Here is a 26,825-nt window from a genome sequence, read left to right on the forward strand (position 1 = left end):
TAAATGTTTGAGGACTGACTGACTCAATCAAATAGCAGTTAGTCCTGAGTGATGAAGAAGAAAAAGAAAAGAAGTGGTACCTGTCTACCACTAGAATGAAAACTTTGCTGGGCACTGACAAGAGGCTTATAAAATACTCGTAAATTAAGTGACGTGTTCATGTGATATGTTATATGAACCTTATATTTCAGGGATACTTTCCTGTGTCATTTCCAAAGTCTTTGAAACATTTAGAGTTACAATTACAATCTTCCTTCTTTTCCTACAACTCATCTTCTCCTCCTCTTTTTGTATTACTTTCTCTCCCTAGGCTCTACTTCTTTTCTCTTGTCCAAGGTCAGAAAGCCTTTTTCAGGCAAGCTGTATGCTACCGAAACCCCCAGCCCAGGTCCACAGAGATGTAGGGGTCACTACAATTATATTAATCTGACCTCTTTTTTTCCCATGTAGATTCATTTCCTGGGCCTGAAACCAACAAAATGGTATGTTTTCAGAGTCCTAACCCTTGGAGAATAAATTTTAATTTAATCATTTAAAAACTGTTAAGAACAACCAAGTTCTTGGTTAGCTCAAAACATCTAGGGGATTGTTGCAAATATTCGGCAATATTCGCTAAAGAGGGAAGAAAGCACATTAGGCCAAATTGGTTATAAATGCAAAGCAATTTTCATGGAAAATTAAAAATTAGAGCCTGACAATGTACTAGTACCCTCTAACATGATCATTTCTAAGAGTGCCATTTAAAAAAAATCTACCAATCAGTCTGCTTTCTTTTTTCTTTTTCTGGAGAAAAAAAGGGGGTTGTGTAAAATCCTAGATTTTAAAACCAGATTCATGCTCCATATAATACAATGGAAAAAGCAAGGGCTTTGCACTGAGATGACAGTCTGGATCCCAGTTCTACCAGGCATTTGGTGGGACAATACTTCCACTCTGTCACCCTCCAAGTTTCCTCAACTGCAAAATGGGGATAACAACCCTTACCACACAGGGTTATCGTGAGAACTACTGGTGTAAATACAGGAAAATCATACTACCTGGCATGCTGCAGGTGCTCAACTGCTCAAGATGCTTAACACATCTTTTTTCTCACTAGCACTCAGAACAGAACCTTATACACAGTACGTGTCCTGCTCCTGACCCCTCCCCCAGAAGAGCCATGGAGTCATTTCCACGGTGACTTCCTTTCACTAAACCAGCCTGGTTTTCCTACTTACGTAATGACAAGACACAGTTGTTAAGTTTGGGAATCAACAGTCCCTCTCAGCCTCCTCAAGCCCAGGCTGCAGTGCAGTTCAGGCTGGCAGGCAGGTGCTGAGTCCCCTGCCAAGCTCTTCTCTGTCCTTGGAACTCTGAGGGATATGCAAGGTCCAGGGTTCCTGAGCACTAGGAACTTTGAATCTGTGGACACAACACATACACCCATGAAACAGCAACAGCAAATCCACTACACATTTTATAGCATGTTTATAATATTTTGTGTGCTTTCATTTGAAATACTCCATTCAAATCAAATCTCCTTCAAAGCTCCCAGTGCTTATGCAGGATAGATATTAGCATGCCAATCATAAAGCTGGGGAAACTGGTGCTCAGAAAGACTGAGCAATGTGCCAGGGCCCCCAAGGCAGAACCCAAACCAAGTCCTGGGTCCCCAGATACTCTGCCCAGTGCTCTTCCCAGTCAGCAGACACTCACCTTCCTGTGCTTCCCTCCCCTATGTTCTCATTTCTTTCTTTGTGACTTTAATATACCTGAAAGAAAGGTTTCTCAGATCATCCATTTATTCAAAAGCATTTCCTGAACTCCTGCTTTGGTAAGAGTCTGTGCTGAGTGTTCTGTGGAGTACAGACATGGCTGCAGGAGCCACGATATGCGTGGAGAGCGGTAGCATCGTGGAAGAGGAAGGGAGAGTATGTCCATTCATGAGACTCCAGAAAGGCTTCTGGAAGGTGGCTCTCAACAGCGCCTGTGAAGATTTGGTATGAGAGCAGATAAGTCAACTCGGGCCACAGACACAGATCTGTAAGACATGCAGCTTCATTTTTTTATATTTCAACTCAATTTCTATTGTGAGCCCCGTCTGCACAGAGAAGGAGTAGCCTGTTTTCTGTCAGGTTGTGTAATCTCAGTCCATTCAGAGTATGATGCTTAATTTTCTGTGTCAACTTGACTGGGCCACAGGGTGCCCAGATATTTCATTAAACATTATTCTTAGTGTGTCTGGGAGGATGCTTCTGGATGAGATTAACATTTGAATAGGTAGACTGAACAAAGCAGACTGCTTTCTCCTATGGGGGTGGGCCTCATCCATTCTGTTTAAGGCCAGAGTAGAATAAAGGCTGAACAAGAAAGGATTCTTTCTTTCTGCCTGTCTGAGCTGAGACCTCGGTCTTCCACTGCCTTCAGACTCAGAATTGGACTTGAACTCACACCATCAGCTCTTCTGGTTTTCAGACCTTTGGACCAGACTAGAACAGTGCATTGGATCTCCTTGGTTTCTAGCTTGCCTTCTGCAGATCTTGGACTTCTCAGCCTCTGTAAATGTGAGTCAATTCCTTACAATAAATCACTTTCACTGGATACATAAATATACTACTAGTTCTGTTTCTCTGGAGAACCCAAAATACTTCTCTCACCCCTTCTAATAGGGTGCCTGAGGGACTTCTCTCACCCCTTGCTAATAGGGTGCCTGTGACCCTGTGACTAACAGGAGAGGGACTTACATAGGGCCAAGAAATAGCAAGGAGAAGACAGTTGGTCATCATTCTCTATGTCCTGCACTGCTACAAGCACAGCCAGGGACTCACGACCCTGGCAGGTGTCCTTGCAGATGACCACTGTGCTCCAAGGGTCCAATCACCACAGGTCCCAGATCCTGCTCTCACAGTCTCTCGCACAATCTTCCAAGGTATTTAGGAAGCATTTGACTGTTTGCTGTCCATGCCAAAAAGTCTGATGAGGCTGCCTCAGACTCCTAGCCTACACACATACCCCAAAGCAATAATGCTCCATGGCTGGAGGGCTGCGGAGCTCTGCATGACTCTCATCTTCTCAGGATCTGCCTATAACATGATACACAGCCACCTCCACCACAAAGAATTCAATTGTTTCTATTACGGTATATTCACAGCATCTCCTAATGTTTACTCCTTCCCAGCTCCCTGTAAACATTTTGACTCCCTCAGCCTATGGCAGCTTTATCTAGACAGGCAGGGTTGGAACTAGGGAAGCAGGAAAAAACTTGAGTTACCACATACTCTTATGTGTACAGAAAGCTCAGCTTTTGATCATCAAAAGTCAATAATTTGACTCATGTTCTCTACAGATTTGGTTATTCGACTCCTGTTTGTTTTCTGTGATATCATCTTCTCAGATATTAAATGCTGCTGACTGGATGAGGCAAAATTTCAGGGAGAAAAAAATTGAAATCAGGTCAAGAAACAATTTGGATAATATTTAACATTCTTACCCGGCACCATTGGGTGTGGGGATGTTGATATAGTAGTGGAAAAAGACTTGAAAGGGGCAATGTGAGTGATACTGTGAAGGAAACATGATAGTATTTGAAGCTCTTTTAAGGGATATTGATAGGTATTTAAAAGTAACTGGAGGAATATTGATAGGATTCATTATCTGCAGTTTTACAAAACCTTTCTGCTCTTGAGCTTTCATTTGTGAAAATTAACGAAATCATTAGGCAACTTATCAAAACTGGCCACTTCTAAATAGTGGGAAAATAGAACTGTCTACCCTGTTGAAATAAATTTCTAGGCTCAAGATGGAGCTACTCCTGCCCAGGGTACCAGGTCATCAAACCAAAAGGTAGAAAACTTTTGTGTTCCTACAAATGCTCTGCATAACCAGAAATGCACTATTTCCAGTCAGCCAATCCCCAAACACTAAGCCAACTCTAGGCTAACAATGTGGCCCCAGCCAACTAAATATTTTCTATTTGGTCTCTTCCTTGTTCTTTATTCTTTATCCTATAAAAGCTTCTTGTACTTTACTACATTTTACAGTAATCTGGAAGGAAACTGTCTGCTTCATGAGGTAGTAAATACATTTTGTTTGTATCACCTAAACTGTTTTCTTTAATCATTTTTAACATTACTTTGCCAGCATCAATGCTCAGATGAAGAGCTGTGGCTGGCATGAGTCAGGTGAGAAAGATAAGGCTGGACTGGTCCATCTGGCAGAGCAGCCATCAGGCACATCCCTATTGGGGTTAATACAGCAGAGTGGACAGAGCAGTACACGGTTCTGAGAGGATGCCACTCACAGCAGCATCCCTCTATGGTACTTGGGAGAGGGAGGGCAGGATCAGAAAGAAGGGTCCAGCCTCCTGTAGAAGAGCCAACAGGAACTAGGAAGAACAGCACCTCCTCCTGGAAGTCTTAGGTACCAGCCAGGATGGGATATATGGAAGCCACACATAGGTATATGATATGGCTATAAATGGCAGCCCACAAGAGTGCCCAGGCTTGGTTCATCAAACAGAAAGCAGGTCTGATTAATACTGTTTAAATCCCAGGTACCACTGGTTCAGGATGAGGGGCAGTCTTGAGCTTAGGGCTACAAGGAGCTGAAAAACTCCATGCAAGAGCTATAAAACATGGAGGCAGGGAAGCATAATGGGCAAGAGTAAAATAGATTTCATGAGACTATAAACTTTATGAGGGCAGGAATTTGTGTCTATTTAGTTCACTGCCATATCCTCCACATTTAAAAAAGTTTGTGGCATATCATGTGCCCTCAATAAACATTTGTAAAAAAGATGTATTAAGTCACAGTTCTGCTTTTCACCAGCTGTGTAACCTTAAGTAAGAGACTTAGCTCTAATTTTTTTCTAGATTCAGTTTTTGTCAGACAATATGTGTTGTCATGGATAGAATTTTGTCCCCATGACCTGCACACCTAGATGTTCTTTCCATGAATACATTACATGACATGAGAAAAAAGGGCTTTGCAGATGTCATTAAGGATACTAATCAGTTGACCTTAAATTAGGGAGATTATCCTGATTTACCAAAGTATGCCTAATCTAATCACACAAACCTTTAAAAGGAAAGATCTTTCTCTAACTGATAACAGAAAAGAAAGCTAAAAGTTCAACGCAGATGGAAGATTTGATGTTTCACTGTTGGGTTGAAGATTAAGGAGGCCATGTGTCAAGGAAACAGAAACTCCAGGGGCGCCTGGGTGGCTCAGTTGGTTAAGCGTCCAACTTCAGCTAAGGTCACGATCTCACGGTTCATGGGTTTGAGCCCCGCATCAGGTTCTGCGCTGACAGCTCAGAGCCTGGAGCCTGTTTCAGACTCTGTGCCTCCCTCTCTCTCTGCCCCTCCCCCACTTGTGCTCTGTCCCTGTCTCAAAAATAAACTATAAAAAATGTAAAAAATAAAAAGAAACTCTAGTCCTATGATCATAAGGAACTTAATTCTGTCAGCAGCTTGAATGATTCTAGAAGTGTAGTCTTCCCCAGAGCTCAGCCAACCCCTTGATTTCTGCCTTGTGAATTGAGCCACACTGTACCCAGACTGCTAGAGAACTATAGAATAATAGATGGCTGGGTTTTAAGTCACCAAATGTGTGTTAACTTGCTATGGCAGCAATAAAAACACACACATATTGTCTAACACATTCTAAGCACTAATAGTGGTAACTATACCAGGCAATCTCCACGGGTTACATCTGAATTTCTAAGTTCCTCCTCAACTGCCTAGTCCTAATCACTTCACTGATTTTGTAATGAAATGCTCCCTATGGACCTAATTTTGAAGTAATTTTTTAGGCAAGTTTCTCATGCTGAGAAGAGAATCAACACTCAAGGACCATTTTTCATTGAAAAGTCTCAGTCTACCAAAGCATACTGTCTCCATTGTGCATGAGGAAGCGCAAAGGAAGGCAACAAGTAAGCCTGCACAAATGACCCTCTAGGCCTCTGTAAAAGAGAAGGGGGGTTGCTGACTTCCCCGTGCACAAGTGAGTCATCACAGATGACTAACTAAGTGAAGCTTCTCCTTCCATGAAGTTTTCTGCATAGTTGCTGAATCCCAAACTTGACAGTTGTCAATCACAACACTCACCAAACACCACACTACTAAGAGTATAATCCTACAATATCAGAAACGGCTGAGAGCCTCAGAGATCATCCAAATAAGTCAGGCTGTCCAGCTTCAGAGAAGAGAAATCACTCAGATAGTTGGAGCAACATGAGATTATTATGCTGTATACTGAGTTGAACAGTGTCCCTCTATAATTTATGTCTACCTAGAGCCTCAGAATGCGATTTTATTTGGAAATAGGATTTTTGAAAATGTGATAACTTAAGTTAAAGAGGTCATACTACAATAGAGTATGACTATATCTAGAGATTAGTGACTAGTGTCCATCTCTGAAGACCATGTGAAAACACAAAGATACACATAAGGAAGAGGCTATGTGAAAATAGATGCAAACACTGGAATGGAGCAAAGACTTCTGGTAACCACCAGAAGCCAGGAAGAGGAGAGGAAGGATTCTTAGTAGAGCCTTTGCAGGTAGCATGACTTTGATGACACCTTGATACTGAACTTCTAGTCTTCAGGACCATGAGAGAATACTTTTTGTTGTTTTAAGCTATTTAATTTGTGCTTATTCATTATAGCAGCCCTAGAAAATAAATGCACACTCTACCAAATAGCTCAGAAAAATATTGTGAGGAAAGACTGCCGAAGAAATAGATGATCAGCTTAGTTTCTGGGAATAATCCCAAAGCCATAATGTGGAAACAGCTCGCCAAAGGAGCCATTTCTCCTGACTCACACAGGAAGCCTATCTAACAGCTCTACAACCACACTGTTTCTGCCACTATGGGATGTTAGTAAAAAAAAAAAAAAAAAAAAAAAAGCATACCTGGTGCTCTGCCTCTCTCCTTTCTAAATTTGTTCCCAATTTAAGTTTCTACCAAGGGTATCATATGGATGGAAATGAATCATAAAATCTAGCTGCAAGGGAGTCTACAAATGTGGGTTTAAGCTCTCCAGCCTCTGCAACAATGAAGGCACAATTAGATAGGTTGGAATCCACAAGAAGCGCCCAAGACACCAAAGTGTCTACTCCTAATTCCTCATACAGACTCAGGTTCAACTAACCTTTATGGAAATCTTTATATGGGCCAGGCACTATAGTACTCCTCCAATTTATTTTATATTCATAATCTTAACAACCTTTTAAGACACCTACTATCTCATTCTAGACATATGGAAAGGGAAGTTAAATAAGATTTTGAATGTCATTGATTGCCTCCAAACAATTTATTTAACATTCAGCAGGTAATTACTGAATACCTACCATGTGCCAGGCCTGCTAGAAATAAACAGGAAACGGGAAAGACTTAACCCATAACTCCAGGGGCTTAAAGTCCAATGCCACCATTTTGTTTGTTTGTTTGTTTGTTTTTATGTAAACTCTGTGCCCAACATGGGGCTTGAACTCACAACCCTGAGATCAAGAATCACATGTTCTACTCACTAAGCTAGCCAGGCATCCCCCAATGTTTCGTGTAAACTTTGGTGTACAGAAGCAGCATTGCTGAACCTCTATTACCAGAAAAAAAAGAGAAATACATTCTAAAGGCTGATACTCATCACAGTGATGATCTGGACTCTTGTCCCTTGATTCCAGGCCCAGTTGCTCTATTGATAACCTGAAAACTTCTCCACATTCCAGGCATGTAAAATAAATATTTGAAGAAGATACTTACTGTGGGGAGCCAAAAAAACGGAGATTAGCCGCCTATAGGCAGGGAAGCACCACTCCCTCTCAGGAGAAGCCAGAAGATCAAAGATCAACCGCCAGCAGGCAGGGTAGTATCAGCCCCTCAGGCGCTGTGCTAAAAACCTTAGTCTGGTTCCTCTTTTACTCCAGCCTTAATCCCTTAACCCTGTTTCCTAGCAACCGACCTAGGTCAGCTGCCTTGTTTTCCCGCCTCGAAACCTTTATAAGATAGTGTTTTCTCAATAAAGAAGAGGCTTGATCAGAAACGCTTGTCTTGCCTCCACTTTCTGCGTCTCCCTCCTGCCCTATTTCTCTCTCCCTCCCTCAGGAACGGACCCGCAAGGATTTACCGGCCGGCGGGGCAGAGGACCGGACACTTACAAGTCAACAAGTGTTAAGTCAATTATTTGTAATTGAACCCAGCCCAACAACTGCCTGGTGGAACATACCACATTCTGGGATTACTAAGGGCTCTAGAGTATCTAGAGTATCTAGCCCTGAAAGATTTCTCATCTTCTTTTTGACCTGGCATGAATCCAAGTCCGGAGGAAAATCCAACTCCAAGTCCATCTCCTCTCAGAATACCTCTCATGCTGAATCATAACTGCCTCTTGTCTTGTCAGCCCTACTACTCTGTAAGTAACAGAAGGGCTGGGGGGGGCACTGAGTCTGCCTTGTTCACATTTGTGTTATCTATGGGTCTGGCACTGTGCTAAGTTCTAACACACAATAAATATCTGTGGAAGAGAGAAAGAAAGGGAAAGAGTAGATAACCCATGTTCTTCACACCTACGGAATATATGTCCTCTAGTCTTATATTTCACAGAGAGAAAAACACCCCTGGGAATTCAGCACAGTGTGCACAATGCCCTTCTTCCTACCTTGGCAATAGGGCCATGCTGACTTCTCTGTAGACTGAAGGTGCACTGAGACTCCTTCACCCCTACAGGGTGCAGTTGCAACTTTCCAACTCCAGGAATGGCCAGGGTTCCACTCCTATAGCCCACAAGTTGCAAAGGCAGTAGAGAGACTTTTTCCTCATTCTTTAATTCAACAAATACTACTTTTTCTAGGCTTTGTTCCAGGTGTTTGAAGTACAGTGATGAACAAGCAATTCTTATTCTCAAGAAATTTACATTCTAGCCTGATGACAAACAAGTATACAAAATGGCCACAATAATAAAAGATTATAGTAAGCATTAGGAAGAAAATGTGACAGAGTAATAGGGTGACTACTTTAGACTCTTCATCAGAAAATACCTCCTGTGTAGGTGAAATTTAAGCAGAAATATGAAGGATGGAAAGGTACCATAAGAAGACCTAAGAGAAGAGTGCCCCCCCCCCAAAAAAAAGGAACACCAAGTGCACAAAAAGCCTTGTAAGGGTAAAAAGATTTCGGTGTTAGGAACAGAACAGGTCCTGTGTGACTACAGTTTAGTAAGAAAGAGTACGACAGAAAGCTGAAAATGTAGGCATAAGCCAGGTCACTCAGGACTCTGTAATAAAGAGAATGCAGTTAGGTAACAAGCCCCAAGGACTAACTCATAGAAGTTCTGAGAGGGGTCCAGGAACATGGCATGGCTGGTAACCAGATATAATACTACTGACCCCTTGTAGACGCCTTTGTACCATTCTCTTGAAAAGTAATCCAGCAAAGCCTCCTTTGTCCTCTGCGGTCATTGGACATGTTCCCGAGAACACCCAAGAGACATGTCTTATTAAAATGAAAACCTACTTTAATATAACAATAGGAAAAGTGTCTGGAAATTACTAGATTCCTTAGATTATATACACATTCATATTCTCAATTCAAATGCACTAAAATTATAACTCCATATATAATTGTTCTTCCTGCCCTGCAACCAATTCCATTTGAGATTTCACAACCCATCTCACCTTGATTCATTCCTATTGTCGCCCATGGTTATCTCAGTACTGGTGGACATAAATTAGCATAAAAAGAGCCAGTCTATACATGGGTGGTGGGGAGGGAATGTGTGCCCCCTACCCCCATGCACAGACAGAGTGCTGCTCAAAGAACCACCCAAATGTGGCAGCAGGTCGCAAAGTGAGGCCTGGGCTGTGAGGACTGTTTTGGATGATGCATGTAGATTCCCTTCCCCAGATATCTTTTTAAAAAGCCTTTTATTTTAAAATAATTTTTGACCTGCAGAAGAGTTCCAATGATAGTAAAGAGAGTTCTCACATATTCTACACCCAGTCCTCCCTGATGTTAGCACCTTACAGAACCATGGTACAATGATGAGAATTAGGAAATAATACCATAAATGAAACTGCAGATATTATTCTGATATCCCTAGTTTCCACCCAGTTCCCAAAGTGGAACTGGTTTAAACCAAACCTCCACTCCTCACCAGAACCAATGAGAATCAAGGGCGGAACCCAGCCGGGAACAGGGAGAAACCAAAAGAAATGAATTACTATAGAGAGTGGAGGGGGAAGAGGAGAAGAGGAAGGGGAAGAGGAGGAGGAGGAGGGAAGAAACATACCTTCTATGTGATTGCATATGGTGGGGGCCCTAAGGGAAAACTGGGGTGCCATGAGGTTCTAGAAAGTGAGGATTGTAGAGAAAGCCACCCAAATGCTCACTTTCATGTGAGGGCCGAGACCCTTACTCACTTTCACTGGGCCTGTCTAGACACTGAGGATCAGGATATACCTTTCTCTGGATAGTGGTGCTTTTGGTCTCTGGATAGTGGTGCTTTTGGCTGCAGACAAAGTGGACACCTTCCTCTGAGTGGCATGTGGTGCTCAGTACAGTCTATGTCAGAACCTACATAAATGGAACCCCTCCTTAGGCCTCTCAGTGCCTAAACTAAACAATTATACGGGGTAGGACCCAGCACTAGAACCAGTGTGGTATTTACCATGTTTAACAGCATTTGCAAAGCAACAAGATACATTTGGGAGCAGAAATATAAGTGAAATGAAAGAGAAAGAGAAAATAGCTAAAATTGCAACAAATTATCCTGGCTGAGACTTGTCAAAAAAATCATTTTTATTGCCATTGGGAAGTTAACTATCATTCTTCACATCTACACCCAGGTTTGTGGGTGGATAAGCAATTGTCACCAAGAGTTTCCTGGCTTACATGAAATCTGGAGAGAGGCAACTAAAGGAGCTTCAGAGTACTTTGCAGGGAGTACATTAATAGTAGCTATTCCCAGCCTCATTTCCCCTCCACCCCCACTGCAGGATAAGTTGCCTACCCAGTTGGATTTCCCATCCCATGAACCAGAGAAAGGATATACTTAAGCTAGTAGTAAACATCCCTGATCTTTGCTTGAATATGTGAGGAAGGAGGGGTTGGAGGAATAAGGAAAAGAGAAAATGGAATCCCTTGTAGTCAAGAAATGAATTTTCTGCCTACACGAAGGAAGAGACTCAAGCTGAACATTTAATATGCTGCATAAATATTCCTGTTTCTTCATTGATAAATGAAATGGAATCTGGATGATTAATTCAGTAAGTCACAATTCCTTTGATTTTAGTGTTTGGTATTCTTTTATGTTTTGTGTTATTTGGGGACGAACACTGGGTCTCAAGCAAGCAGTTATACAGCATTTAAAGATCCAAAACTCCTTTGGGAAAAATAATATTGCCTGTAGAAGTGAGTAGCCCTGCAGGAACTGCCTGTCAAGGAGAGGACTGGCCTTCTCTCTAGTGAGATGACAAGTCTAATTCTTAAACTTGGACACTGTAGAAGTGATTCTAGGTCCTCCAAGGAGTATGCACTTGTCCAGCATATTCTAGTTCCTCATCCCTAGTAAACTGTTATTAATATTTATCAATCTAAATATACTATGTACATGTAAAAACAATTGAATCAATTGTATCTCCCTAAAATTCATATGTTGAAGCCCTAGCCCCCAGTGTGATGCTGTTTGGAGAGGCACATTTAGGGAGGTAATTAAGGCTAAATGAGGTCATAAGGGTGGGGTCCTAATCCAAGAGGCTCAAAGTCCTTATAAGAAGAGGAAGACACCAGAGATCACTGCCTGAGCCAAAACCTGGAGGCAGACGCTTAACTGACTGAGCCACCCAGCCACCCGCACCCCAGGGTTTCTTAAAAATAAGAATGAGTTTCCAATATTTAAAAATGGGAAAATTTCACAAAATTCCAGATTTGTTACTTGTTCTGAAGATCAGAAGATCTTATGATGCCCACATTCTCTTGTGGCACCCATCAGCTGGGGCTGGGAACTGGCTGCCTTGTCAGGTGGGCAACATGCTCTGCTGTGTGACACTGTCACCACCCAGCCGAGCTCACTCACCAATACTCCTTACCAGGCCCCCATAGGCCTCCTCTAGTTCCTAGATACTCTAGGTCCTCTGGTTCCACTGAAGCTTAAGGTAAGTTGTCAGCAACCATAGTTACTATGTACTAGCTTAGCTCACTGTCCTCCCCTTCTCAGAAAAGAAAACAAAAGAGCCTGTACTAAGTTAGGATTTAATATTATGCCTTCTGCCTCTATAGAAAGCTGAAATAAGAATTGTCTACTTAAGAAGGATTTTAGTATCTTTTACAGGGCTGTCATTGAAGATACTGTCCACTATGTTACTCAAAGTTCTTTAAATAAATTCTCATTCCATAAATGTCTGCTTAGGTTTGATTCCAGAATAATAACAAGGTCTCTTCAGGTGAATTCATATGCTTTCTCTTGTCAGAAAATGAAAATGAAATAATGCACGAACTTCTACTTTTGCATTAGGGGGAAAAACAGTTTTGGCCAGACTCAGTGCCCCTTGAGAGTTACCAGCTGGTCCCTGCTGCCTTAGGAGTTCTGCCTCTCACATCTTCTCTCAATAAAAAATGAGTGACTCCCACCCTTCAGCCAATACAGTCCTTCTAGGCTCAAATTCCCACCGTTTAGTCAATTTTAGGATCAACTTAGCTATGTCAAAAAATTATCATCTTATTGGCTAAAACTCAAGTGCCATTTATTTCTCTGACATTCTCATAGTCAATAAAGTAGGTGAGTGAAGTTATAAAAATATACATTTCCTATGAGGGACCTAATAAACTTATTTTCATGTTGAATGAAATAAAAATTATATATAAATATGTATGTTTGTTCTGGATTAGTTCTTACAGAAAAAAGAAGGTTGATCAGCCCTGGGTTAAATGAACTTGACTCTTTTTTCGATTATTAAGTGTCTTCTTGAGTCCTATGTTTCGATAGGAATTTGCATCATGGAAGTAGGTAGAGTACAAATTTTAAATAGTGAAAAGACAACTGCGTCTTATTTTAAAAGCTGGCATTATTACCATTTAATGCTAAAACTAAAACCTAGTTTAAAAGTTAATTTCCTATATTTAATGACTTAATAAAGTTCTAAGTCTGCTTACACTTCTGATCACAAATCCAAAATCTCAGTTCTTAGCTAAGCAAGGAGTCTGTCGTAATTGACTGTCATGTGAGTCTTCAGCCCATTTCTCAGTTCCAGGATGTAAGGGAACAGCAGTCAGAGCATATTGTGAGGAGCCCTGGACACTGGCTGCAGTGCTGTCACTCACTGGCAGTGTGAGCTGCAGCCATCAGCTTCCTTTCCTATAAAATGTGGCTGCTGCAGCTCAAGGTTGCTACGATGGCGATCGAATGAAATGTAATATGTAAACATCCTTGGAAAAGACTCAGGTGACATAGTAGTTATAATAATAAAAACTAATATGCATCAAGCCACCTTCTAAGTAATTTACACATATTAACTCACTTAATTCTTACAACAACTCTGTGAGGAGCTATTATTATAATTCTCATATATTACAGCTCTGGAAAATGAGGCATAGAACAATCAGAAGACTTGCCAAAGGCCACACAGGAGCCAAGATTTGAACCTAGGTGTGTGGTGCCAAGGTCCCTGCTCTTAACCAACTTGCTGCCTTCCAAAGGTAAGGGATTATCAAAATTAGTAAATTCCCAGGGGACCCCCAAGGGAGACAAATTTCTTTCAAATATACTTTTCTTATTTTCAGCCAAGAAATTAGTTCATGCCCAGGAAAAGAAAAGCAAATCTTCCCTTATGTCCTTCCTACAGGACACAAAGCAGAAACAGAGGACTAATCATTCACCAAGGCAGGGCAAAACAAAAATCTGTGGCTATTTTCATTTGACAGAACAGAAATTAAAATGGGAAGAAAGGATTGTAAATGGCAGAGGTCTCATAGCTAGTAAAAGACCAAGTTAGGACTAGAACTCATGTTTCCCTGAATCTAAACCCTGGGTTGCACCTTACAAATCCATCTGGGTTTTCACTCAGATTTCACTAAGATTCAACATGGTAAGGGGTAACACAGTTGGATCCTTTGGTCCCTACTGTTTATGTTTTTCTTTTGTGAGAGAGCAGAGGGCATGGTGGAACAGTAACTATGCGACGTTGTTGAGTACAGGGGCACTGGTCATGCCAGAGAACATGGACGTAAAGACATGGTGCCTCCAGTCTGTGTGCGTGTGTGTGTGTGCATGCATGTGTGTGTGTGTGTGTGTGTGTGTGTGTTAGGGATATATGTGTTCATCAAGGATGTGGGACCACCAATTCTGTGTTGTCTGGCAAGTGTGCCTGTAGATGATGAGTCCCTTCCTTTCTCCTGTTCCTCCATACCTGAAGTAGAAGATACAAGAGAAAAGAATGCTGAGTCTCTCCTAGTCCTTTTCCAATATTGCCAGCAGATGGTGGAATCCTGCCCTGGAGGCAGCATCAGGGGAAGCCCTTATCCATGTGCTTCACTTCCCAATTGTGGCAGAAGATGGACAAGAGGCAGTCTAGACCCAGACTAAGGAGATAGAAGGGCAGGAGTGTTACCTTTTGGAAGTGGTAATGAAAAATTACTATCAAAGAGATGAAGAAGGCAGCGCATATATACTGATGAGGAAACTGAGGCTCAGAGGAAATGAATGCTGCTCTGGCAAATTTTACCCACACCCACCATCTCTTCCAAGATACATGCTTTACACTCAGCTAAGAGCTCCTCTTGTGACTCAGCTCTGCTGCTTCACAGGAAGCCTAATACCGCTATCCTAGCTTCGAAGATAGCAGCAAATGCACAGGTTATGAGACAATGAAGAAAGTAGAGTTATCCTAATTGAGATGAGAAAACTGGGACCGTGCTAGTGTCAGCTAGGACAGACACAATAAGAGCAGGCAACTTTGTCCCTGGTACTGCTTCTATCAGCCAACAAATACAGAGTCCCACTGTGTGTGTGATTTGGTGAAATGAACATGAGCGTGGACACCAGAATTAGATCTACGTACCATTCTACCCCTTTCTAGCTGTGTGACCTTGGGCAAGTACCTAATTATTCTGAGCCTTGGTTTTCTCCTGCATAAAACAGAAATAACATCTTTTTCCAGGGGTTGTTATGAAGACTAAATTAGAGAACACTTATTTAGTGCCAGAGATAGTGTCAAGGACATGACAGGTACTCAAGAAATAATAGTAAAATGTCACTATTATTATCATTATTGTTATTAATCCAAAAATAATGAACAAAAAATCACAAAAGCAGAGATCAGAGAAAACTTTTCATGGCAAGAAGTTCACTAGCATGTACTTGTAAACACTCAACCAGTTCCCCCTTCATGCACCCAAAACAATCTGTACCTATCTCTACCATAGAAGATCCATCAGCAGAATTCTGCTTATGAATCTGCTGCTGAACTGGAATGTAGGATCTGCAAAATCAGGACAATTTTATTCATCTTTAGAGTCTACGAGCTTCTCTTGATGCCTAGCAAGAATATTAATTAATAAATTCTGAATGAATGAAAAGCTGTCAAAAAAAAAAAAAAAAAACCACTGCCTCAGCAGAAATTGATCCCAAGTTGATTTGGAGATGTACTACCAAATTAGTTTATAATGCTTCCCTAAATGTCACCCGGAGGTAGCCAACTTAAACTGTAATTAATTAGAAGTGATCTGTACACTTGTCAAGTGTAAACTGTTACAAAAGGATGCTTACTGAGAAAGGGAAAAACGATTCAACAAGAAAGGCAAGTAATAGTGGTCACCAGAGAGGACAGCTGGGAAGCGGGGTTTTGTCTCTCCCCAGCTCCACTCGGGCATGAGGGTGCTCAGGCTGGAAATGTTCTGGCTCTTCAGACAGAAACATCTCTTGGGATGAGAAAGACAATTCATCAAGCTACCAAGGCTTGACAGGACTGTCCCTTGAGGACATCCAGCTCTGATTCTATATTCACCAAGAAACCTTCTGAACTGTCATGCATTTTTCTGAGTGAACTCACAGTCTCCAGGTTTTCCTCCAACTGCAAGTTAATAAACCTGCATTCCGACTTAAAAATCAGAATTGGGGCAGGAGGGAGTGTTATCAGGAACCAATTATTCAGTGTCTAATCATGCCAAGAAAAAGATAAATACAATAAAATTTCTAAGGCGATAAAACTGCAGATTGGATGTATGTAAAAGTTAGAAGGTCCAAGCCCACCAGCCTTACCTGTCATTTTACTTAAACATGAACAGCAAATATTACAAGAAAAGCTAAGGGCTGGAAGAAAGCCCAACCTTCAGTATTATTATTCCTCGTTGGGTCCTTCATAGTTCAAACATGCTTTCTAAGGGCTACAACAACAAATACAATTTCCTTTGTCTCAACAGACACCAAGCAACCGATCAAGAGGCAATAGATCTACATTAAGGTAAAAGTACTACTGGTTAGCTAAAAGAAAGAACTTTTAAAGAAATGATTGATGTCAGAATCATTATAAAGTGTAGCTATTAAAATCCAAATTCCTAAGATTTTTCAGTATAAGGTAGATAATTATTGGCAGAATATGGTTAACCCTCAAGCCTGTCCTCTCAGTCATGTGTAGCCCCGTGACTCTGGCATCAAAATGACTTGTTGATTCAATGCAAATAAACTATTCATTTTATTTTATACATACAAAAGAACTACCTGAAAGACTTTTTGTTTTTAATTTTCCAACAAACTGGATTGTCACTGCATAGATGAGGTACAGATAATCGGTGATCAATGAGCCAAGAGAAACTCTCAATTTATTTTTATCCAGACAACATGAAAAGTACCAAGTGATCTCACATAGATATACTCTTGTTTATACTGCAAAAATGCAACATGATTTTAAAAACCTTTATCTGTAGAATCCTAGATCCTCTATAAAATTCACATCTCTTTCTGAAATTCTCTCCTACTCTGGGTCTAAGTATAATAATCTCTAGCTATGCCAGTCTATCTGTGACTTCCATCTTGGATGTGAGTCTATCTGACTAATTCCCTCTCATTCCTCTTCTGATGACCTACCCCACAGTCTGATCTTGCCCCTATATATCCAATTTTCCCTCCTTTTCTTCTCATTCCCTATTTTTCTTTTTATCTTTTCCAGGGCTGTCCAATAAAACTTTCTGTAATAACAAAAATGTTTTATATAGCTACACTTGCCAGTAAGGTAGCCACTAATGACATGTAGCTAAATTAAAAATCTGGCTAATGCAAGAGAAGAAGTGAATTTTTAATTTATTTCATTCTAATTCATTTAATTTAATTTTAAATAGTTACCTATGGCTAGCAGTTATCACATCACAGAATTCTAATACAGAGAATTAATACTGGAATTAATATTTTCAGGCACTGCAGTTTATGTGCATATATGTGTATATAATCTTCGTATCTTTAAAGTAAGAAATTGAATTTATGTGGCTCTCAAATGATTTCTCCCCTTCGCTTCTCAACTAACCTATAGCCCCTGATAATTGTTTTTAAATTCCCTAAGCTCGAAATTTCTAAAGATTTCAAGGAAGAAAAAGGAAAACTAAAACAGTGAAGCAAGAAAGAGGAAAAAAAATGTTTTCAGGCTATATACTTGAGTAAATCCATGAACCCACTCCTGTGAGTCTGCTTTGGCCCTGCCCATCAAAAGAACATTAATGGCTGATTAGCAAATAGTGGATTTGTGGATTTGGCGTGAGGAGATCTGTGCTGGGGGCTTCCATTAGGCGTCCCTGAGGGCAGAGATTTCACATGACTGCACTCTGCCGTGGCCAGAGCAGACGTCAGCCAGGAAACCGGCTCCGGCCTTGAACCTACAGGTGATTCAATCTAGAGCAAAAGCTCCTCCTACAGGCCACGGCAGCTAATGCAGTCTCACTAACACAGGGTCTTCATTCATCCTGACAAGAAGCCTATACAGTAGAAAATCTCATCTCCAAATGCTGCCACAAAATCACACGTTCATGGGGGTGTGAGGAGGTGGATAAAGTGAAGCATTTGTCAATTCCATCTCACCAAAACACTACCTCCCTGATTCCACCACAGTGAAGCACTTCATTTCAGAACAAATAGCAGTTCATCACCAACCTCCTTCCTGGATGCAGTTTAACTCGGCAGCAGGGTCTGAAGTCCCTTCCCCGCTCCCAGCTCTCTGCCGAATGTACATGTCACTGTACACCCTTCTCTTTTATTTGGAGATTGAACAATGTAAATGATTTTACTGACAATGAAGTACTTATTAAGGAATCTAGAGATAGAATTAGATCCTCCTACTTTCTCTTCATTTAATGACAATAGAATAATCTATTGTTATATTAAATGCATTAGAGATGAGCATAATAACCCTGCTATTTTTATCCCTTCACCACCACCTTTGCTCGATTTACACTTTATTACAGACAATGCAGAACAGTGATTTTTAAGTTTCCTCTCTGACACTGTCGCCTTGTAGCAATTTTATCCAGATTGCCCTGGACAAAAAGCCAGCCCTGAGTCTGCGAGAGATGAGCTTGCCTGGAATGCCATCCGAGGTTGCTGCCGGCCGGGAGTCTGAGCCCCTGTGAAGGAGAACCACCTCAGCAGTCAGAGATTAGGACAGTTCTGGTTTTACTGGCACTGTCACCAGAACTTAGACTTTTTTATCCTTAGAGGTCAGAATATGGATGTGTGATTAGCCACCTCACTAGGAGAGTAAACCCTGCTGGGCCCTTTAGATACGAGTTCCAGTCCCTATTTACTTAGGTGACTAGGAACTAGGTAAGGCAGGTGAGGACATGGAATTGGATCAGAGAGCCATACCAGAGCCAATGTTTTTCCATTTGGGACATAACAGCCAATATCCATTCATTTGCTCGTTGGTTCATTCACCCACTCACTCACTCACTATTTCTCGGGCTACGATAGGCAGACACAGTACCAAGACTAGAGACAGTCATGGCAGCTGCCCGCATGGAGCTCACACTCTCTGGCAGCCCCATGGTGAAACATGTTCAGCCAAAGCTCCTGCTTCTTCAGAGCTAAGACATTTCTTCCAGGAGAGCAGTTAGTTATCATCCATGTTGGAAATACAGGAACAAGACTTCCAGCTGTAGCTTAGCTTCTTTCCTTTAATAAACATTCTGATGCTACTTCCTATCCCAGCAAATTAATCTTCCATTCATTCTTCAATCAAACATTTAAGGAGCCCCTATTGTGTGGGAAGCATTTTGTTAGGGCTTTTATAGGTTCTGTGAGCAGTGCAAAGGCCCTCAAGAAGCTCATGGGCCAAAACAGAAAATAAGACATGTGCATAAATAACTACATTAAACTGAAATATATAAAATAGCACAAGAGAAGAGCAACAGATAAACTGTTAGAGATCAGGGGTCGGTGGGACTGCTAGAAGGAACAGGAAAGCTGGAGTACACAGAATTTGAACCAGGACTTGATGAAAGAGTAGGATTATAACAAGTGGAGACTCTTCAACACCAAATCAACAGAGCACTAAGTGTTTCAAAATACCACTGCATTCATTAACCCACTTGAGCTTCAGGACAGGTCTGGGGGATAGAGAAATTAGTAATACAGTTACCTTTTTTTTTTTTTCTGAATGATGAAACTGAACTCTGGGTAATTTAAATGACACACCCAAAGCACTAGGTTGGCACACTGCTTGACAAGTTTCAATAACCACACAGCAAGGGGATCTTTAGTCTGTCCAGACGGTGGTCAGCTGAATTCTAAATGACCCCTATGATTTCCCATCCCCTCACCTCAAATAGTCCACAGGACTGTGCACTTGATGGATCTCACTTAATAACTGGGTTATGTTAGATGGTATGGTTGACTTTACAAAGGGGAGATTATCCAGGTGAGCCAGACCTAGTCACATGACTTGTTGATTCAAGGCAAATAAATTGTTCATTGAGTCTTTAGAAGCAGGGAGGTTTTTCCAGCCGGTCCTCGAAGGGGAAGTCAGGGAGATTCAACTTAGGGAGATTCCCCATTGCTGAGATGGGCAGAGATATGAAACTTCTCCAAGGATCTGAAAGCAGCCTCGCAGTGCTAGGAAGAGTCCCCCAGCCAAAAGCCAGCAAGACAATGGGGACCTTAGTACGACAGCCACAAAGAAAGGAATTCTGCCAATAGCTTGAGGGAGCTTGGAAATAGATCACCAAATCAACACAAGGACTTTGAGTTCACATTTACGAGAACCTGAACAGAGGACCTGGCTAAAACATGCTGAGCCTTGACCAACAGAAACTACGAGAAATAGTGTAAAATCAAAATAAAGCTATTTATTGAAGTGTGCTGTTTTAAACCACTACGTTTGTGGTAACTTATTACAGAGCAATCAAAACCTGCTAGAGAGGTCACCTAAAATTTTGTCATAACCTATTTATGTAACTTTAGAGCTCTGTACTTACCAACGCAAACTTACTTCTCCAAACGGGACAATCTTGCCCCTAATGCTGAGTACATTTCTGTCTCTTGCCATCTCCTCAGCCTTGCTCATACAGCTCATCCCTTTTTATAAATGCAGGCCTTTTCTTCACTTATACAAATTATCCTTATAGTTTCCAAGGCATGTGGAGCAAAAGGACACATGCCTGATCGACTGGGTATAATGGTGTGGTAGATGGCATTTCCCAAAAATAGTTACCACAGTATTTTGGGCTCCACGTGCCCATCTGTAATTTGCCATTCTCTCATCAAGAGGCAGAGTCTATTCCCCTCACCTATAAGCCAGAAAGGTCTGCGTGACTACCTGAGCTAACACAGCATACCGGAAGTGCTGCTATATGACTCCTGAGGTTAGGCCACAAGAGGTGAGACACCTTCTACCTAGTGCTCCCTGTCTGGGATGCTTATCCTTGGAACCCAGTCACCATGCTGTGAGGCAGCCAAGACCACATGGAAAGGCCCACAGGACAGGTTCTGAGGCCCGGGCTCTCATCCAGACATGAGACCTCAGCTAGTGACATTCTGTTAAATATTGAACTACCAGCTCTCTGGAGGTGGGTAGGAGCTCTCATCGGTAGTATTTGCCAATTTCCATGGTGTAAATACTCCTGCTATGGCTGATTTCAAACTAAAAAACGATGCCAGTGAAACTGGACCTGGAGAATAGATGGAACACCAATACAAGCCAGCGCCAGCATGCCCTCACCCCAGCCTGCACGGACTCCCCAGGCACGTGAGGGACACATGCCACAAGCAAACTCTCCAGCCTTCAGGCTGATGGCCTTGGATAACTCTGTGGAGCAGAGACCGGCCTTCACCCTCCAAAGCCCCAACCAAATTTCAGGCTTATGAATAAAATAAATTATTATATTGTTTTAAGCCACCAACTGTTGGAACAGTTTGTTATAAAGCATGAAATAATCAAAACAGCTAAAGGCGAAAGAAAAGATGTCAAGCCCATAAGATTGGAAAATAAATTATATAGTGAAAGCATAAGGAATCTGCAGCCAGAATTTTTTAAGTTTAAAAACCACAATTATAGACTAAAGCAAATAGATAACAGAGAAGCTGATATTGGCTAGACATTAGGTGATTATCTGATTAAAGTAATTCACACTAAGATGTTACTAGAGCCCAGCTTAACCTCTAAGGGAATTGTTACATTTTGAAAGAAGAGGTTAATAGAACAAATTATTAGCCCTCAAAGCAGTGCTCGTTTGAGGTGTTCTGTTGCTGAAATCAAATAATGGTAGTTGTTTATATTTGAATTCACAATGAAAAGACATCTCAATGGATACAATTTTCTCAATTCAAAATTTTGATCCCACTGGAAAAACTGAAGGTTTTCTTAAACCTTTCATAACTGCTGTAGTTTTGCTATTGGTGAGTCCTAGGAAATGACAAGACAATTAAGTTCTACATTAACATCACCAGAAAAAGTTAGAATCATCCTTAATTCCTTGGTATATATGCCAATTATGGAAATGACTTCATATTACAGCATATAATACAGTCATATTTTCTGCTAGTTAAGTGTTCTTAGTTTGTAAATGGTATTAAGTATATAAATATTTCATGGAGTTCTTAGAACACTACTTCTTTCAGGTGTTTTGTCAACTGAACAAGATTGAGAACAACTAGCTTAAATGAATCTGTCATTAGTAGAATGTAACAGAGGATATTTTTTAACAGGTTGCAAAGCCTGCCGGCATCAGCCCTGCTCTGAACACTGACATGCTTTCACCACAGGACAAAAAAATTAGTAATCAGCAACTTGGTATCTTACTTCTGAATGGCGTACTTCCCTGGCCTTACGGCAGCAGAAAGAAGCCAGAGGCTTTCTGAAGACAAATTTAGCCTAAAGACAAAGAACCATACAGTGGTCCAAAGAGACATGTGATTATAAGATTAGATTTCATAAATATAAAATGAAAATTGTAATCAAAGTCTAGGGATGAGACCAAGGTGATTGAGAACAATTAAGGAAAGTAAGAAGGGACCCACATTAGTAATTCCAGTTCTATTGTGCTTACTAGTGCTTGCGTGCATGTGTGTGTGTGTGTGTGTGTGGGTGTGTGGGTGTGTGGGTGTGTGTGTGGTGTCAAAGTCCTGGAGAACTGTTTCTCAAACAAGACTATAAATAAAATGATCTGTCATCAACAGATGAAAAAGCCAGCCAATTCTGGAAAAGCATTCCTTTGGTATTAGACTTACAAACAAAAATTGTAAAATGAAAACAAAAGGCATAACTCTGAATGGTGTTATAGACCATATTTAAATACAATTGCAGCGATACTCAAAACTGTGATGGCTGTGTTTTCTAATATTTGGACCTCCTAATAAAAATGCTAGTTAGCCAGAAGATTCTGAGTTTACATAAATTACGAGAATAATTACTTATTGATATTTTCTGTGGTTTATATCCCATCCATTTCCAAAATGGATCTGAGGCAGCATTCTTTTATAGATCAAAGTTGACTCTCAATCTCTCTCTCTCTCTCTCTCTCTCTCTCTCTCTCTCATAATATCACAAGATGAATAGGTCTTGAGAGTTCCTTTTCTTTATTGTTACTGAAGCTTTTTAATAATTTAAAGTATTGAGGAAATCAACCTCTTCTGAGTTTTTTAATCTACTTTTCAGTCCTGTTCCAGCACATATTCTTGCTAACACTGGCTTTCCTTGAAACCTCTTCTTTATTCTTTTATCTTAATAAAAAATTTAACTTCAGAGTTAAGGCTGGTTTGGAGAGGTGGGGTTTGGTGGTGGGGTCGGGGGAGTAGCATCCACCACCTTTGAAACATCTGAAAACAAAACAAAACCCTTTGTTGGCAAGGATGTGGTAAGATCCATGTGCTCATCCTACTGCTGGCCAAAACATGACCGAGCCATAAAACTGCCCTTAACCTGAATGAAGAATACATTGACTGTGATGAGCACTGAGCAATGTTTGGAATTGTTGAATCATTATATTGCACACCTGAAACTAATGTAACACTATATGTTAATCATACTTGAATTTAAAAATCAATCAATTAATTTAAGAAATACTGCCTTTATCCTTTGACCCAATAATTTCAAGTTAAGGAATGTAGTCAGCAGAAATTTTCAAAAGATTTTTAAAAATTAATGTAGAATTATTCATCCTATTGCTAGATATAAAGAACTTTTGAAGTAACATAAATGCCAACAACATAACAAGTTTAAATATCTTCTAGTATATCTATACAGCATAGTAATCTACAGAACTCTTTACACAGTATGGTTTCATTTGTGTATGTGCTTATGTATGAGCAGACACACACATGGCTGAGGAGGAAATAATTAGAAATACTAACAATGATTTCTGGTATGAGAACTGTGATGTTTCTGTCTTTCTTCTTTATATTTGTCTATACTTCCTAAATGTTCTGTAGAATGGATATGGGTAATTATAAAAAATAATGAGACCATAAGTCACTGGTTCATGTTCTTGAAATATCAATCAGAATACCCTAGTCTCTGAATTACTCCAGAGAGTTTGATGCTAGGTTAAGTTCTTTATCTCTTTTCTCTTCTTTCTTTCTTTCTTTCTTTCTTTTTTTTTTTTTTTTTTTTTGAGAGAGAGAGAGAGGGAGGAAGAGAGGGAGAAAGAGCATGAGCTGGAGAGAGACAGAGAGGGAGAAGGAGAGAGAAAATCTTAAGCAGGCTCCACACTGGGCATGGAGCTTGATTTCATGACTGTGAAGTCATGACCTGAACGAAATCCGGAGTCACACGCTTAACCACACGAGCACCCAGGTGCCCGTTACTGCCTCTTTCACTGGGTGTGCCCCACTGAGACTTGGCTTCAGTTCGGTTCTTCCTTCACCACCCCTGCCACTGGCTATGCTGCCTGCCCCTGAAGATGTGCCCCTCTGCGTGCAAGCAGGGCAAAGGGTATAGCTTTCTCTCTCCCACTAATACTGCCACCGTCTACTTTCTGCTTTTGTGAGGCCTTCATAAGCCCAGGCTCGCTCTCTTTTTCTTTTCCTTTGTCAGGTCTGGCCCTAGCAAAACACTGGCTTTAACAATGTTGTTTTAATCACTACTATACAACTGCCAAGAGCCAATTTTCTTCCTGGGTCCACATGCACGTAGAAGTTGGGGGCCAACATGGTTATTTAATTAAGAATTTTGTCAGAATTCTAAACCTTGATCCTGACTATACTTTCTGTGTTTACCTTCTCTGTCTCCTTTATGCAAAGATCCTCAACAAAATACTAGTCCTATGAGGTTTTTTGGCCCCTTCATCTCATATATATCTAGAGGGCAACAATATTTATACCCTTTGACTCAATATTCCATTTCTGGAAATAGAGCTCCCCAAAAAGATCTAAAACTTGGGGTAGAGGGAGAGAGTATGTTAGAAGAGATTCACTGAGCATAATTTATAATAGCAAAAATTAAAGTAACAAAAGGGACCTGCCAGTGGGAAATACTTAAATAAGGTACATCCATAAAATAATTTTTAAATTACAGATATTAAAATTAATGACTAAGACTAGGTAGCAATGGGCAAATATTTAAATACAATTTCAATGAGGAAGAAAACAGTACTTAAATAACTTCTAAGCTAAGTAAAAGGGCACAAGAAAAATCTGGAAGAACAAGAAGAGATTATAAAGAAAAGTAGCATTTTTCCCTCCACTTAGTTACTTTCATTAGTTTTGAATATATGCAAGATCCAGTAAAGAGGTGCTTAAAGTTCCAGTGTTGAAGGACCTTACTACCGGCCTGTTTACTGAGGGGAAGTCTCCTTCCTTCTCCCTTAGCCCACCGCAGCAGAGTGGTGCCAGGTTTCTAGAGAAGACAAAGACAGTTCCATGACACAAACAGGAGGAAGACTCTCTTTCCTCCCACCCAAATAGCTCTAATTTGAGCAAAGCAAACTCAAAATCAAAATTTACCACTGTTCCAACAATCTGTGACCCAGAGTCTCTCCCTGGATCTGGCCTGCACTTTGGGCGGGCACTATTCCTTCCCACACACCTGTCTTGTACAAGGGAGTTAGTAAGTCTTCAGGGACCTGTATGTTCCAATTGGGCAGTCATGCAGAAAGGGATTTTCCACTGCCTCTTGGAGATAAGATCTCCTGTCTAGCAATGCCAGAGGCCACCTGGGAGAGGTCTGAGTAAGGCTGTACTTGCTCTGATCATCGGAGGAGGCATCCCTTTCAGGCCTACTGCCAGACCTACTGCCTCCTCTGTTCCTCACCACTCCTTAGCTTTGCTGTTCTATTCTGTGTTCCACCAGAAAGTTTTTAAAACATCTCATTAAGGTGGCCACGTCTTTTTTTTTTTTTATTTCCCAAGGTACCTGTAGGAAAAACAGTATGTCTAATCCCTGTTGAGGCCTCCCCGCTGTGGATGTCTGAAGAAAGGCAGTTCATTCGTTCTGGTGGAACTGAGAACCTGCTGAGACTCCAGCGATGCTGAGCCCCCTCTCACTCCCGTTCTGCCCGTGTGTCCAGGAAATACAAAGACCCCATGTAGGAAGTGTGCACCTGGATACGCAAATACTTATGCATCATTACTGGGTCAATTTTCAATGCTGCACAAATTTCCCAGCCTTCCAGCAAGAAAAAAACTCTGCACTAATGAGACTATCTTAAGCTCCCAGGGAGCCACATAGAAACTTTGGTGAAGACATTCACTCATGACTTCACTTGCCTTTTTCCTAAGCAGCCTTCCTTGGGTCAAAAACTAAGATTTTACTAAAGTCCTGGGCTGTTGTGGAGTCCCAGGTCCTTTATATGTACATTTCATTTTGAACTTTAGAAAACCACATATACATTTAGAAAAATGAGTTGGAAGAAATATATCCAAATGATCATTACAATTGTTAGAATAGTAAAATTATAGATGACTTATTTTCTGATTCCTTATTTTCTGAATTTTTATATTTACTTTTTCAACCTAAAGCATAGAGAGCAAATAACATAAGAATGTCTCAAGATTCTCACCACTATTCAAAATTCCCTACCAAACCAAAATATTTCTTCTCTTTGATCTTTGGTTTGTTTTTTCCCAACTTCTATCTTTCTCCTCTCTGGTGAGAATACCTACTTGAGATCTCACCCATACAAAAACTATGCACCCATTTCCTTTCCATTTCTGCCTTGAAAGAACCAAGTAGGGAAGCCAAGAGGTGCCTTAAAAAAAAAAAAGGAAGAAAGAAAAAGTAAGAAAGAAGCACTCAGTGGCAGCCACAGGCACTAATGGGAGAAGCGAGAAAAGGTGTCATTTTTCACTCAAAATGACATTTAAGCTGTTTCATAAATATGAAATCAAACTTGAGGGTCCAGATGGGCTGCCACCCCCTCTGCCTTTTGCTGGAATGAC

Source organism: Suricata suricatta, chromosome 5, assembly GCF_006229205.1.
Source record: "Suricata suricatta isolate VVHF042 chromosome 5, meerkat_22Aug2017_6uvM2_HiC, whole genome shotgun sequence".
Classification (NCBI taxonomy): domain Eukaryota; kingdom Metazoa; phylum Chordata; class Mammalia; order Carnivora; family Herpestidae; genus Suricata; species Suricata suricatta.